Source organism: Neoarius graeffei, chromosome 28 (assembly GCF_027579695.1).
Source record: "Neoarius graeffei isolate fNeoGra1 chromosome 28, fNeoGra1.pri, whole genome shotgun sequence".
NCBI lineage: Eukaryota > Metazoa > Chordata > Actinopteri > Siluriformes > Ariidae > Neoarius > Neoarius graeffei.
The window spans coordinates 9,365,863-9,380,577 of NC_083596.1; the positions used below are offsets into that span (position 1 = coordinate 9,365,863).

Here is a 14,715-nt window from a genome sequence, read left to right on the forward strand (position 1 = left end):
GAGAATGAGCATTGACTATGGTTCACGATATTGCATGGTTGTCAAGACAACGTCACACATCAGAGACATAAAGCTTCCGCGCTAGCGACCGACTGTGACAATTTGTGACAAATATAATAATATTACTAATGGCTTTTTTTGTGGTATATCTTTTCATTCTTTTGTCTTCAACTCGTTCAACTAGCTGAATGGAATATATCTGATATACCATGAAAAAAAAAAGCCAGCCAATATTAGTTAAATATTTTTTAATGGCATTGCCTTTAAAGAATTACTCTTTAGTGATCAACCCAGAAAAGTATCAGTTCAAATACCTGACTGTAGAAATGATGAATGATTTGTACTGCTGTGAGTATTGTGTATCAGGCCCAGGAGTGATCCTGTGCACAGTTACTCCTTTAGTAAACTCATTTGCACACTAATATGAACCATTACGTATTATGTACTGTGCTACTCTCTTACTGCGTGCTGTTGAATTCTTGAAACTAGTTTATCTAATTGATTGGACACTTGCTCGAGGTTCTTTAAGTTGATTGGATGTTGTTTTCTGATCACAATTTTCAAAACAGTGCTACACCACAGATTCTCAATTGGATTCAAATCTGGACTTTCCTTATCACTCCTCTGTTGCCTTAGCCGTGTTTTGTATTTGTTTTGTATTGTCCTACTCGAAAGCAATGCTTCTCCCAGCCTTTGAGACAGAAGTACGTAATATCCCTGTATATTTCTCCATTCTCATTTCAATTTCAATAAGAACCCCAGGATCTGAGGATGAAAAGTGTCCCCAGGCCAAGATGCTACCACCACCATATTTCAGTGTACGGATGGCATTAGCTATTACACTATGGCCTCCTGCACTAGATTTGCTCCATGCGATTTATAGATATTATAGTAAATATAGTAATAAATAATAGATAATTAATATACATGTCAGCCCTGTGATAACCTGGCGACTTGTCCAGGGTGTACCCCGCCTTTCGCCCGTAGTCAGCTGGGATAGGCTACAGCTTGCCTGCGACCCTGTAGAACAGGATAAGCGGCTACAGATAATGGATGGATGGATAATATATACTAAATTAGAGTTACTAGCACACCCTCACCCTTCAGTTCCCCTCATTGCTAGCTTTTACTCACCCCTGTGGAATTTCAGCACTCTATAGGAATGTGTTACAACCAGTATGCGCACACTGATGGTATCCTGCATCAGTGGCATTCTTTCAGGTGAAACTGTTGCATCAACACAATCCCTCACTTCCCAGTTCAGCATTTTGTATGTTAAACCTCATTAAATGAAACTTCATTCATAATAAAGAATGAGGGTTTTGGATGGTTAATATTTTACCATACACTTTACCTTTACGTCAGATCCTTGATGGACAAACCACAACAAACTGTAAACAATAGGGTGCATCAGTTGCCCCCTAAAAATGAAAAGTTCCTCCGATCATGATGCATTTTTGTTTTTATGTTCCTTTTGGTAAGAAAACACACTGGGTGAAATATTTTGACAAAATTCAAAAGTTTAATGGTGATACCAGGAGCTCAAAGTTATGGAAAAAGCTGCTATTTTAATGACTTTTATGACAAAATTTCGATCACTTTTCATGAAACATTATGGCACCTTATAGAGTATACCAAATATCTTAGATACACATTTTTAGTACGTATTCTAAATATATTATCAAGCACAGTTTGAGTTTTAGCTGTTCATTGAATCATTGTTCAGCTACTTTTAAACAATACAAATGTGTTATGAAATCACATTAATGCTTCTCAATCCCTTGCAAAGGTTCTTAACATGATCTCTGGGTCACAAGAAATCAATAAATGGAGTCCAACATTGTGATCCAAACCTTACGCGAAAACATAAAATAAGCGTTTTTTGGCAAAAAATTAACCTCATGGTGCCACCATTAGACTTTTGAATATGGTCCAAAAATTTTACAGGATGTCTTTATTGGTGAAAAGGAACACCCAAACAAAAATGCATCAGATTTTATGAAAGTGACGGCAACTGATGCACCCTAGTAAACAGTGTACAATACAATTAATGTTCATGGATAGGAATGCCATAAGTTAAAAACAAAGGATAAAATATTTAATTCTATCCACATTCACTGGATATGAGCAATCACGCGCTCCGATTGGCTACTCTACTACTAGGATATCAGCTCATATACTGTGAGGAGAGAAAAACAAAATGGTGGAGCACGTTGCTGAACCATCCGAGGACGAAATAAAAACTCTACTCTGAAAAAAAAACCCCAGCAAAAAATGCAAAAAAAAAAAAAATTGTGGAAAGAAAGTATTTGATGGTAAGAACATGTATATATTTTTTACTTTTCAAGAATTATTATAGCAGCATTTTTCACAAATTGCTACTGACATTCAGGGGCGCCGCCAGAAATTTTGGGCCCCCCAACTTTGCCCGCCCTCGTCACAATTGCACTATTGTCATTATTTGACTTTTGATAGCCCATGGACCTTGAGTTTGTGACTTTGTTATTACATTTTATGTATTAACCTACCAGGGACTAGATGAAAACTGGTCAGTGACTAATTCTAAAACTTAAATCTAATTTAAAATTTAAAAACTTCAATCCTAAAGCATTTATGGGTTGTATTGCTGCTTACCTCCTTCTCCAAAGGGGTTGTTCAGTGGTTTGGTAGGGCGGAGGTCCCCCTGAAGCTGAATCTGTGCATATTTAGGGCACCCCATTAGTTATGAAACTGCACTAGTTATTAGCACCAGCATAATGTAATATTTCATCTTGTTTATCACACAAGTCAGTTCAGTTATTAAAATGGAAAAAATGTCACTGTACAAACTGTAAAAGTGTTCTCTTGATAGGCTAATCCAACCACGTTCATACTGTTCATTTACCATTCGCTAATATTTTGAACACACGTGAGTGATAGCTGCCTTTCTTTGGGAAAAACTGAGTGATGCCTGCCTTTCCGGTCCTTCTCAGCTTTCAGCTGCCTTTCTTTACGTTTTTGACAGCCACTCTTCATATTTAGCGATCATAGACTGTACGCACTCCACTGCTGGCTGGCTGCTGCTGCACCGCGACACAGCAGCAAGTAGCGTTGCACTGATCAGCACACAGATTTAACGCATCGCGCTTCTACCAGAACTGGACCGTACCATTTCGCAAAAGGGGGAGGGTTAAATGACAATATGTTGAAGAACTCAAGAAATAGACAACCTTGTTCAATTAGCTCATTTTACCAGATGGAATATTGCATTGTTGTTATTTCAAAAGTCTTATTAAAATCATTAAAAGCATATTATCAGCCCCTTAAAGGGCCCCATGGCAGTGCTGGGGCCCTAGAATTGTTCTAACCTTTCCCCCCCTGGCGGCGCCCATGCTGACATTTCACCAGTTTGTTTACATTCTAAGTGGAAATGATTTTGTCGGACGTTTTGTATAAAATTATTTATCGAATTTGCAAAAAATAAAAATGCTCCTTTTCTCAAAATCTAGCGAATGTGGATAGAATAAAACAGTTATTCCACTCAATCTTGTCGTACATGGCGGTGCTACGTGCCTTGTCAGCTATCAGCTCACGTATGACTTGATTTTGTGGAATAATTGTTAAATATCTGAAATAGTATTTTTAAGAAGTCTCATTGAATACGTTTATAATCAAAAATTATTATATAAAGTATATTGTTGTATAAAATGTATTTGGTTTAGGAATATTAAAAGATGCAGAGGTTAAAAAAGGGTGTTTTTATTGGAGTCTAGCGCGCGCGCGTACACACTTCCCATTCATTTATTTTCCCATAAAAACAGCTTTAGAGTATATACGTAGACTGTACCTATGCATGAAAGGGTTCACCGTCTGAAATAAAAAAAGGTACCAAGCTCCACTTTCCCTTCTCACTGCAGTGGTATCATCCAAGCTGCTAATTTTCTCTCTTCAGTATGTATTGTTATTCTGAGTGATATACGATACATGATTGGAATGTAAGAACCACCGATGTACCTTTAAAAGCCGTACACCACGTCCCAGGTGTCTTTTCACAAGTAAAATTTTACACATTAAAACATACAGTTTCAAAGATGTGCAACCCCTATACCTTTATTTCTGAGAGCATTACATCATTTGTTTTTGGTTGTTTTTTTTTTTTTTTTACCTGCAAGTAAACATTCCAACAGTGTGACGCGAGAAAAGTCAAGTTTTGTAGGTGGAGTAGTTTCAGTGACAACACACACACACACACACACACACACACACACAAGCCTTTTCATATGGAATTTCTTTTCCATATACAGCTGCAAGGCAGGTAGTTAAACATACACACTGTTCAAATAGAAATTTGAGATAAGCTCTCCAGCTTGTCTAATTCAGATAAAAATAAAACCGATCTCTTGAAGATTTAGATCCTGCAGCAAATCTCCTCAAACTTCTACATGCTTTGCATTACTCTTCAGTGCAAAAGAAAAATTCAAATCCACTGTATTTATATCCTGTTTGTACAGTGCTGCTTGTTTTCAGAAACACCTGGTCCTATGCTTAGATAATAGACATTGCATTCATTCATTTCATGAAAAATACACCTGTATCCGAGAAAGGCAAAAGGGACATTCCTGAGCCAACCCCACCCATCATCTCTCTCTCTCACCTCTGCTTGGATACCCCCAGGGGTGGGGTTACAGAGACACTACTTCAAGCAAAAGGCAATATTCACTTGAACAGCGACCTCTACATGACTTGGACTCTTCAGGTACGCTGCACTAAGCTTGAGGAACAGGAATAACTCACATTCTGCTCACGGGACAGTGAGAAAATCTGCTCACAGGGCTGGATAACACCTTTACCACCATTCCTCTTTACTCTCTACAGACATCAACACATCAGCAGGTCTTCACAGGTACGAACTTTGGTCCTGATTTGTGCACTGCTTTAGAAGTCAGCTTGTTCTGCCAGGTTGTGTGGAAATCATTGCCATGTAGAACTGTGGTTAAAGTTTAATTTCATGGACTTTAGCTAAAGGAAAAGTCCTGATATTTAATAGGAAAGAATGTTTGGGGTAAAAGAGAAACATTTATCCTCATATGGAACACATAGCAGTAGATAAGCTTATCACTGCTACATTACAGTTCAAAAGTTTGTACTACCCATGGCTTTGGTTTTTGAAGAGGGAAAATGAAATAAAACGCAGCTTGTTTGTTTACTTAAAATCTACAGCAGAGAATAATTCCAGTGAATTGTGGGTCCTGCAATAAGAGAACGATCCCAAAGCAAAGAATGTATTCAAGAAGTCAGTTTTGATACGAGTCTCTTGGTATGACATTTGATAAAGTTAGAACTGAGACGAATTGGTGGTGGGAGGAATAACGTTCAGATCAAAAAGCTGATCAGAGGACAAAGTTATAAGATATCTATTAGGGTGCATCAGTTGCCCTCACTTTCATAAAATCTGTTGCATTTTTGTTTGGGTGTTCCTTTTCACCAATAAAGACATCCTGTAAAATTTTTTGACCATATTCAAAAGTCTAATGGTGGCACCATGAGGTTCATTTTTTTTTTGCCAAAAAACGCTTATTTTGTGTTTTCGCGTAAGGTTTGGATCACAATGTTGGACTCCATTTATTGATTTCTTGTGACCCAGAGATCATGTTAAGAACCTTTGCAAGGGATTGAGAAGCATTAATGTGATTCATAATACATTTGTATTGTTTAAAAGTAGTTGAACAATGATTCAATGAACAGCTAAAACTCAAACTGTGCTTGATAATATATTTAGAATATGTACTAAAAATGTGTATCTAAGATATTTGGTATACTCTATAAGGTGCCATAATGTTTCATGAAAAGTGATGGAAATTGTCATAAAATAGCAGCTTTTTCCATAACTTTGAGCTCCTGGTGCCACCATTAAACTTTTGAATTTTGTCAAAAATATTTCACCCAGTGCGTTTTCTTACCAAAAGGAACATAAAAACAAAAATGCATCATGATCGGAGGAACTTTTCATTTTTAGAGGGCAACTGATGCACCCTAATATCTATATTGCATTCAGAAAACCTCTCAGCGGATGTACTTTAGATTTTTCCCAACATGTTTAACTTCCGTCACTTTGTTACATACCATTTTGTTACTTGTGAAAATCTTATCAACCTTATGACACTAAATACCATCTTCATTTTGTATTAAGGGTGTGCAAACTTTTGCCCATCTTTAAATTCCATGACACGCACTAATAAAAACCAATGGTACTTTTACTATTTTCTTTCCATAGATATCAAACCACTCAGGAACATCATCAAGCTCAGCACCAATCAATCAATCTGACAGCTCTGTGGCTAACTAACAGAGATCTTCACTTTGACTAGAAACTGCAGAATTACAAAGTGCCTTCCTTCACGTGACTTTTCTTCTGAAAAATCATGAATCTGTCGTTAGATAACCCTTATGGCGACGTCAGCATTCCCCGAGCTAAGCTGCGCTCGTATGAGGACTCCAGCACCATCATCATCAACCCCATGACACTGGAGAGCTCGTACAATGGGAGCAACTCCCAAAACCCGTATGGCAGTCTCAAAGCTCCAGGAGGAGACGCTCCGTCTGGTGTGCCCGTCTACGGACAGGTTAAAGACACCAACCTGAACGGCACCTACACCGTAAAGGAGGATGAGGAGCAGGTGAGCCGCTGCTACGCTTGCTGCTGCCGCTGTCGCAGGAAGAAGTGAGAATGAGAAGGAACTCATGGACTTTGATAGGAGTAATAGAGCATGAATTGCCTTCTAAACTGGAGCTGCTAGTTGAATTATTGACAACCAAGAACGTGCGTCTTCCCAAGAGGCTTCTGAAAGATGGATGTTTGATAAAGACTGTTATTTAAATATGGTTTAGGGAAGCAAACAGAACAGTGTTAACACTATATGAGCTACATGTAAAAGTGGTCTTCGCATTGAACCTCTCCTTGTGCCTGATGCCTTTACTCTGTACTGAATACATACGATGGGATGTCTACAGTAATATATTTTCATCCTCACTTCGTAAAGCCATTCTGCCTCTGATCAGTTTCAACATGCTTGATTACAAGTAGTATTGGAATTCATAAAAGGCTTTTGCTCGGGGATCCCTCAAGGCTCGACTCTCAGACCACTCTTCTTACCTCTGTCCTTTTTTGTATACTGGTGGAGGAATAAGCCCAGGTTTCAGGGGAACCATACCATGCTAGAGAGCACAATTTTTCATGCACTCTGTGTCTGAAATCACTCAATACTCGCTATATAGTGAGTTTGCCATTTTATAGTGCTGTCCAAATGTATAGTGAGAATTATTACACCCTATATAGTGGACTCCCACAATGCACAGTGAAAAGTAGTGTACAACTGATGGTATATATTGCTTGGTTAGTGACCATCATACATTGCAGTTACGCTGGAAAGGAAAAAAAAGTGTGTTGGGGTGAATGGACGGAAGAAGAAACACGTTATAAACAGACATTCAAATACAATTAAAATAGTAAGAGAATAGAAAATAAGCTAAAATAGAATAAGACGGATAAAATACAAGAGTGAGGAATTTAATCAAATGCCTCAAATTTGATTTAATAAAAGGCAGGGGTAAAGAAGAAAGTACTCAGCCTTGATTTAAAAGAAGTGAAAGATGCAGCAGACACAAAGTACTTTGTATTAATGAATGAATGTGGGAAATATACTCAGTATAATATGCATTTATTGTTTTGAAAACCCACCAGCCGACTGATCTGGCACGTTTTAATTGTGCGACAGTAATGATGTAAATAGCAGCACGGCGGATTAGTGTCCGAAAGAGTTTTTTTCATTTTACCAATGAGTTCACTATATAGTCCCCTATGTAGAATTCCCTAGATAGTGAGTAGGGAAAAGTGAATGAGTGAGTGATTTCAAACACAGCCCCAGTCCCACCTGCATGCTAGGATACATACGGATGGAGATCCAGCAAGGCATTTCCAGTTAGGGATAGAGATCAGGAATACACATGATTCCATACATATCAGGACCTAAATTGGTGTACAGTAGGGTCTGAAACCATTCACTTAAACCTGGAAATATTTCTTTGCTTCAAATTTGTCAAAATTCAAAAAAACAAGGAAATGTTTGGAATCTTGAATATTCAGGATTCAGAACAATTTTGAAGTCATTACTTAAATTTAAGCATAAATCCTTTGTACAAAAGGTCAGATTTTGCTCGAGTCTTTTCCCTTCAGGCGACACTGCAACAAATTTGATCGATCATCACGATTTACGCAGAAGTGTTAAACTCTAAATTGGGAAATTGATAAGATTCTACTTTTCACTCCAAGTCATTGCAGAGAATATCATCTGAAACGTATTCAGTTAGAAAGTAATGTAAAAAGAAAACATTTGCACAGGTGCTCTCAGACTTGTGGACCAACTATATGCATGTTAACATGGCATGAAACACCATTAAGGTCTTGTGACATGAAAGGAAGGAGAAGAAAGGCAAAATCAATTCCTAGGAAAAGTGACTTTTTTTTTCCATTACTATTGAATCAACACTGCCATGATCATTGGTATTTGCGTTCCAACCACGTTTACAATTTAGATAAGTTGCTATGGAAGTAGTTTTTAATGCCAACACCTAGTTACAACTGCTAGTAAATCATGCACACACCTGCTTCCCACTTGTGTTCGTCTGCAGAAAAAGAAAAGCAACATTAAAATAAAACACGAGCTAAAATAGATAAAATGAAGGATGAAAGATATGTTTATAATCTTGGAGGAGTGTTCTTATATTGAATTATTAGCCTATTACATTAGTAGGCCAGCTATGTTTGAAACGACCATCCTAGATTTCTAGAAAAATGTTAGGTTTTTTTTTTTGTTCTGATAAGTTAGATATATATAAATTTGTGGAATGTCTTGTACATCTTTAGTGTAAAATGCCAACATGTTACATTTGAAAGTGGATCCACGTGTATTAAAAGGTATAACTGCTGCACCAAGACCATTTCTGTCCTTCGTTCTTTGATGACCGTGCTTTCTAGCTGGCTCCCTGTTAGTTAAAAACACAGAGCCGTACACTTGACCCAACATTTCAGATTGCTGTTTCTAAATTAAGTGGCTCAGCTCTAGCCTTGCTGACACAAGATCAAACCTGAAGGAAAACAAACCACCAGCAGCGGAACCGGTTTGGAACAGATGAGGGAGCGGCTGCATTTCCGGGAATGAAATGCCAAGCGTCATGCATGAATACTAGACTGACTGGTTTCAATTCTAACCCAGTGAACATTGCAGGCATTGTTGTGAACTAAAGGAAAAATCCACCCTGAATGACTTGCATATTAATCTCGATAGTTAACATATGATCTTCAATGGTGTACGAGATTTATTTAGAATTAAATTCTTTCATGGACATGTTCGATCGTTTAGACGTCGTCATGATTTTCTAGATTACCCATAATGCTGTGTGGACAGTGGAGACAGAAGGATTTCAGGCCTCACTCCATCTAGCTATACTACTAAAACAAGGCTGTCTGTCTCTCCATCTCTCTGTCTGCTCACCAATGCAAATAAACACAGCTGAACGCACATACTCCATACTTTGCATACGGATTGGTGACACCCCAGAGGGGTCCAAGGCAACATTTTCAATTTTCCAAAACATGCACGGTGATGTAGTGGTTAGCACTGTCGTCTCAGAGCAAGAAGATTCTGGGTTCAAGCCCATTGGCTAACAAGGGCCTTTCTGTGTGGGTTTCCTCCCACAGTCCAAAGACTCAACCACTAGGGTTGCACAAGCCAGTGCATACTTAGTGCTAATCCCAAACCTGGATAGTTTGGATGTGCTCACCCCATGTCTGTGTGGGTTTCCTCCAGGTGCTCCGGTTTCCCCCACGGTCCAAAGGCATGCAGGTTAGGCTAACTGGCAGCTCTAAAAATTGACCGTAGGTGTGAATGTGAATGATTGTTTGTCTCCATGTGTCAGCCCTGCAATGATTTGGTGACTTGTCCAGGTTGTACCCCGCCTCTCGCCCATAGTCAGCTGGGATAGGCTCCAGCTTGCCTGCGACCCTGCGCAGAATAAGCGGTTACGGATAATGGATGGATGGATGGGATTAGTGCTAATCTAAACACACTATTCATTTCTCATAGGCTACATGCTCACGCTAACATGCTATACTAATCCAAGATACTATAATTTCCCATAGGCTACATGCACACGCTAACGCACTGTGTGCAGCCTTGGTGGGGAATCCCTTTCCCCACTCGCCTGGGAGTTTCGATTGTACGGGACCTCGCAATCCGCGCTCCTCGCCAGAAACTTCTGTTAGGGCCGAGTCTATGTCACCGAGGCGACACAAGGAGCGATTGGTGTCATTTTGACAGAACATTGACCAACACAACCCCTGTGAAGAGCACCATTCAGAGGAAATCAGGTTCACAGGCACCAACTACTAGTCTCTACCTAAAGAGAGCGATGCAGCAGCGCTTTAGTCCTTTATCCTGTCCAGCTCTCTGACTTCCTCATCTGTACACTCTGCATAAACAGATCAGCTTCCAAAGCTTCAACTTCCATGCCAACGAGTTAAGTTTCTGCATTAACGTATCCACGACTTTCTAGGTTGAATTTCTCATTGATTGTCTTTTGGAAACGTTAAGCAAGAAAAGACACCAGTGCTCTTTTGTTTTTAGGAGCCAACACCAAAACATGACTATAACTCACCTTTGAGACATTGTTGACATTTTTTCCTTCAATTAAAATACCACTGTAACTATGCTAGCAATTACGTGACTGTAGCACACAACTCCTAGCATCAGAGGAATTAAAAAAAAAAAAAAAAAAAAATAATAATACAGCAATGACCGACAAATTAGCACCAGAATTCTCTTCTTAACTCTAAATATTTCATAATTGCATCAATGCGCCGTGTGTATCAGGGTGGACTTTTTATTTAATAGAGCAAACATTTTTTTTCCCCACTGTATTTGGAGGGAAAGCTTATGTTTGTGTGTCTAAAAAGTAAATTGTGTGTATCAAGAGCCCCACAAGAGATCTCTCGATTGTAAATTGCTTGTTTAAAAATCATCTGAAAGATATTTTGCATCTTTTTACATAAACTCCAGTTCCTTTTTTACTGATAAGAGACAATCCCAGCACACACACACACACACACACACACAGGTTTACTGTTTGTAGAACATGTCTGATGTTATCTCAGTAATATTCTATTGAAAATGGACAAGATTCCAGTTGGCATGGAAACAAACAACTTCCTACCTTTGTTTTTCCCAAAAACCAGTGAAGGACCAAATCACCCAAAGTGAAACTTATTCATATGCAGTCAGTCTGTGCTTTTGTTCCAGAATAAACGAAACTAACACTTTTCCACAGGACTGGGATTTTCCCTATGCTAAATATGTTAATTTTTTACTTTATTTTTTTTTAAACCACACATGCTGTAATTAAAACACACAAGTTCACGTTAGCAGATTAAATGTATAAATCATTATTATTTTATTAGAATTAAATATTTTGCCCACTAAATCATAAAATATTTAAACCCTGGTCAGTCAAGTCATTTTTCAAAATTATTTTTTTTTAAAAGAAACAACCCCAAAACCCGGGGGGTGGGGGGTAAGAACGCAACTCTTTTACAAATTTGGCAAAATTTTTACTAATGACATGTTCCTTACATTTTCGTCTACACTGTAGTTAAAATCTATGCACTGTTAGAGTTAAATTATTCAAGTATTTTACATATAAATTGGCATGCAGTACAGTAGTGCAATACTGTGTAAATCTGCCACTCTAACACTGTAATAAATGAGTATTAAACCGACATTAAACATGTAATAAACAAATCAAGCCTTGGCAGAAGAGATGAGAACACATCTTGGACCATTTTTTCCTCATCAGTTCGAGTTTTGATATTAACTAATATTACCGTACTAAAGGGGACTTGAAGAAGTAAAGGCATTCGAGGTCTAACGCTGTGTTCACACCAGCTGCAGCACCACACCGTAAACCCCAAAAAAGTTTTTCAACAAGTGCTGATGATTTCCAACATGTTGCCCTGCAGACACACTAGCAAGTGATAAAGCGACAGCACAAGACGTGACATTTAAATTAATATTTCCTTAATTGTACGCAATTCTATGCAAAGCGACAACTGGTTAAAATGATTCCTCGGACCAATCCTATGGCACGTCCTGTCCGAGGGTTCTTTGGTTTCCTACTCAACTACGAGCAGCACGCGCGACTTGACGCTTGCTAGCATGAATGTACAGCACACATTAGAAGCGATGTGACAAAGCAATGTAGAAATCTTCAGTGATGATTTCTGTCGACAGTACACAAAAAAAAACGGTCACCAATGCATGATGAGCAACAGGACAAAGATGAGCGAATGAAAAGTGAAGCAATTTCGTGACAACCAATGGGTGTGATGAACATTTTCCCTCCCCCCCGGTTCCTCAAAACCATGTGTTGTTTTTTTTCTTTGCAAGATCTCTATAGAACCAGAGTCACGTGACCGGAAAGTACACAACCGCCATCTTGTCGGTAAAAAACACAGCTGAATACTGCTGCACTCGTGTACAAAATGGATAAATTTCAACCGACGGACTACACGGCTCATTTTTCTAATGAACAGATAACTAGATATATGTCTAAAATAAACGATCTACAGATTTGTGACCCTTATGGCTTACCGGACGGAGTTTTCACGACCGGATTTTGAACTGTCAGCGGAATACCCGGACGTGTATAATTACCTCATTAACTTTCCCTCGCTGTTCAGTGGTGAAGCACTGCGTTCTTATAAATCTCTGGACAGTTATCTTTACAGAAATTCAGGATTTGTCAGCGACTCAGATGTGGCATCTTGTAAACAAGAATCCTCATTGGATGGGTAAGTCACTTAAGTATTGAGTATAGCACTGACCAGCCGATTATAGAATAGAATAAAGGTAATTCCAAATCGTCCGTCTTGTTTACATGGATCTGGCGTTGGAGAGGTAGAGGCTTAGCAGTGGAGGTTTGAGTGGCTGTTTTCTGAGCTTAGTCAACAGGCCGGCTCTGCAGCCTCGCTTTTGCTTCCGCTCCCGGCACCGCCTCCTTCGCTTTGCTTCCGATAACAATCCACGGAGACCCCGCTGGTCTCGCTATCTCATCCGGAATGTTTTTTTTTTTTTTCTCATCCGGAATGTTGTGCATGCGATGGAAATCGCTACAAACCGTCATTTTCTGCTGGAAACCAATGTCCAGTAAGTCCATACGGTTGTAGTGGATATTGAAGTCCGGTACAGACGAACAACACGCAAAAATACACACAAAAAACATAAAAAACGTGCACAGGTAGGGAGAGCTTGTAGCCGCAGCCGTTGTAGTAGAATTGTATATAGTAGGGTTTTCCAGAAGAAAAGGTAGAAGTAAAAGCAGAAGTAGAACCAGAAGTAGAAGGCGGAATATGGCGTTTGACCGACAAGATGGCGTCTGTCACAATCTGGATCGGCTGTGACGTCACATGCAAGTGCTCCATAGCTCCTGAGACAGTTGGTGAAACTCAAACTACAAACTTGAAAATTGTGAGAAAGTGTGTATAAAATGTCTTGTTAAACGTTTTCATTAAGCCTTAATCGTGGTTAAAATGACTAGTTTTGTATACTTTCTGTAGCTAAAGTATGTTTTTCATCATCATTTATACAACTATGGATTCAAATGTTAGCAATGAAACACGACCTAAATTAAAAATAGGAACGCCCACTAATGACGAGCGAAGAGCGATTTAAGAGATGCAAAGTGGAAGGAAACAGAAGTGTTTACTGAGTGTCATACTTTGAAAATTGGAGGCTCGGATCTCAGCTCGGGAGCGATGGGATGAAACCAAGTGCACTCCAGTGTTCGTCTTGGCCTTTCTAATGTACTGTGTGAATTTGGTGCAAATAGGAGAACGTAAATTTTTTTTGGGGGGGGGGGGGACAAGCCAAAAAACCCCAACCAACCAACCAACCAACCAACCAAACAAGCAAGCAAGCAAGCAAGCAAGCAAACAAACAAACCCCACCACACTTCCGGTGTGAACACAGGCTCAAAATACAAGCTGAATGTGTGGCAGTGATGTTAGTGAATATCTCCAGATCGCACATTCATGTGACAAAAGTTAGACAGGTTCCATTTTTGAAATAAAGATGAAATCTTTCCAATTCTTTTCTTGTTTATACATGGTGTACGTGTTCATATGAGATTATACGCGTTGTCTGTAGGTCGGGGACGTTTTGGCCGTTTGAGTTTCACTGCAGGAATTTTAAGGAGATAAAACAGGAATTCATGTGAAGCATATCAATCCTGTTTGGACCGAAAATGTCTCTCAAACAAGCTGACACCTTTTCATGATGGAGTTTTTTTTTTGAAGAATAAGTTAAGAGAAGGTCCAAAATATTTTTCTAGGTTGAGAATTAACAGAGCAATTTTCCGATAATTAAGATTTGTAATGCATTAATGAACGACATGTCATACTTATTAACAGTGTATAGCTACGTTTAATGTTGCGGAACGTCTGGGAAACAAATTCCAGTTATGTTGACCAGATTATTAATTCCCCTGTTGTTCTCTTGAAGTTAAAAATAACCCCTCATCCCCATTAAAAAAAAAAGAAAACCAAAAATAGCTTGCTGAGAAAACGTGAAGACATTTGCTCCTGTGGAGGAAAACTTAATGCTACAGCTTTATCTCTGACTAAACAAA

General features: G+C 38.9%; 1 long non-coding RNA gene across 1 annotated transcript; it reads left to right on the forward strand.

Annotated features, from left to right (window-relative positions):
- The first annotated feature begins 4,206 nt into the window (after positions 1–4,206).
- Positions 4,207–8,973, forward strand: LOC132875528 (uncharacterized). The gene is made up of 2 exons (XR_009651835.1): positions 4,207–4,882; positions 6,254–8,973. It is a non-coding gene; the product is annotated as an uncharacterized LOC132875528 (long non-coding RNA).
- Positions 8,974–14,715: the final 5,742 nt, after the last annotated feature.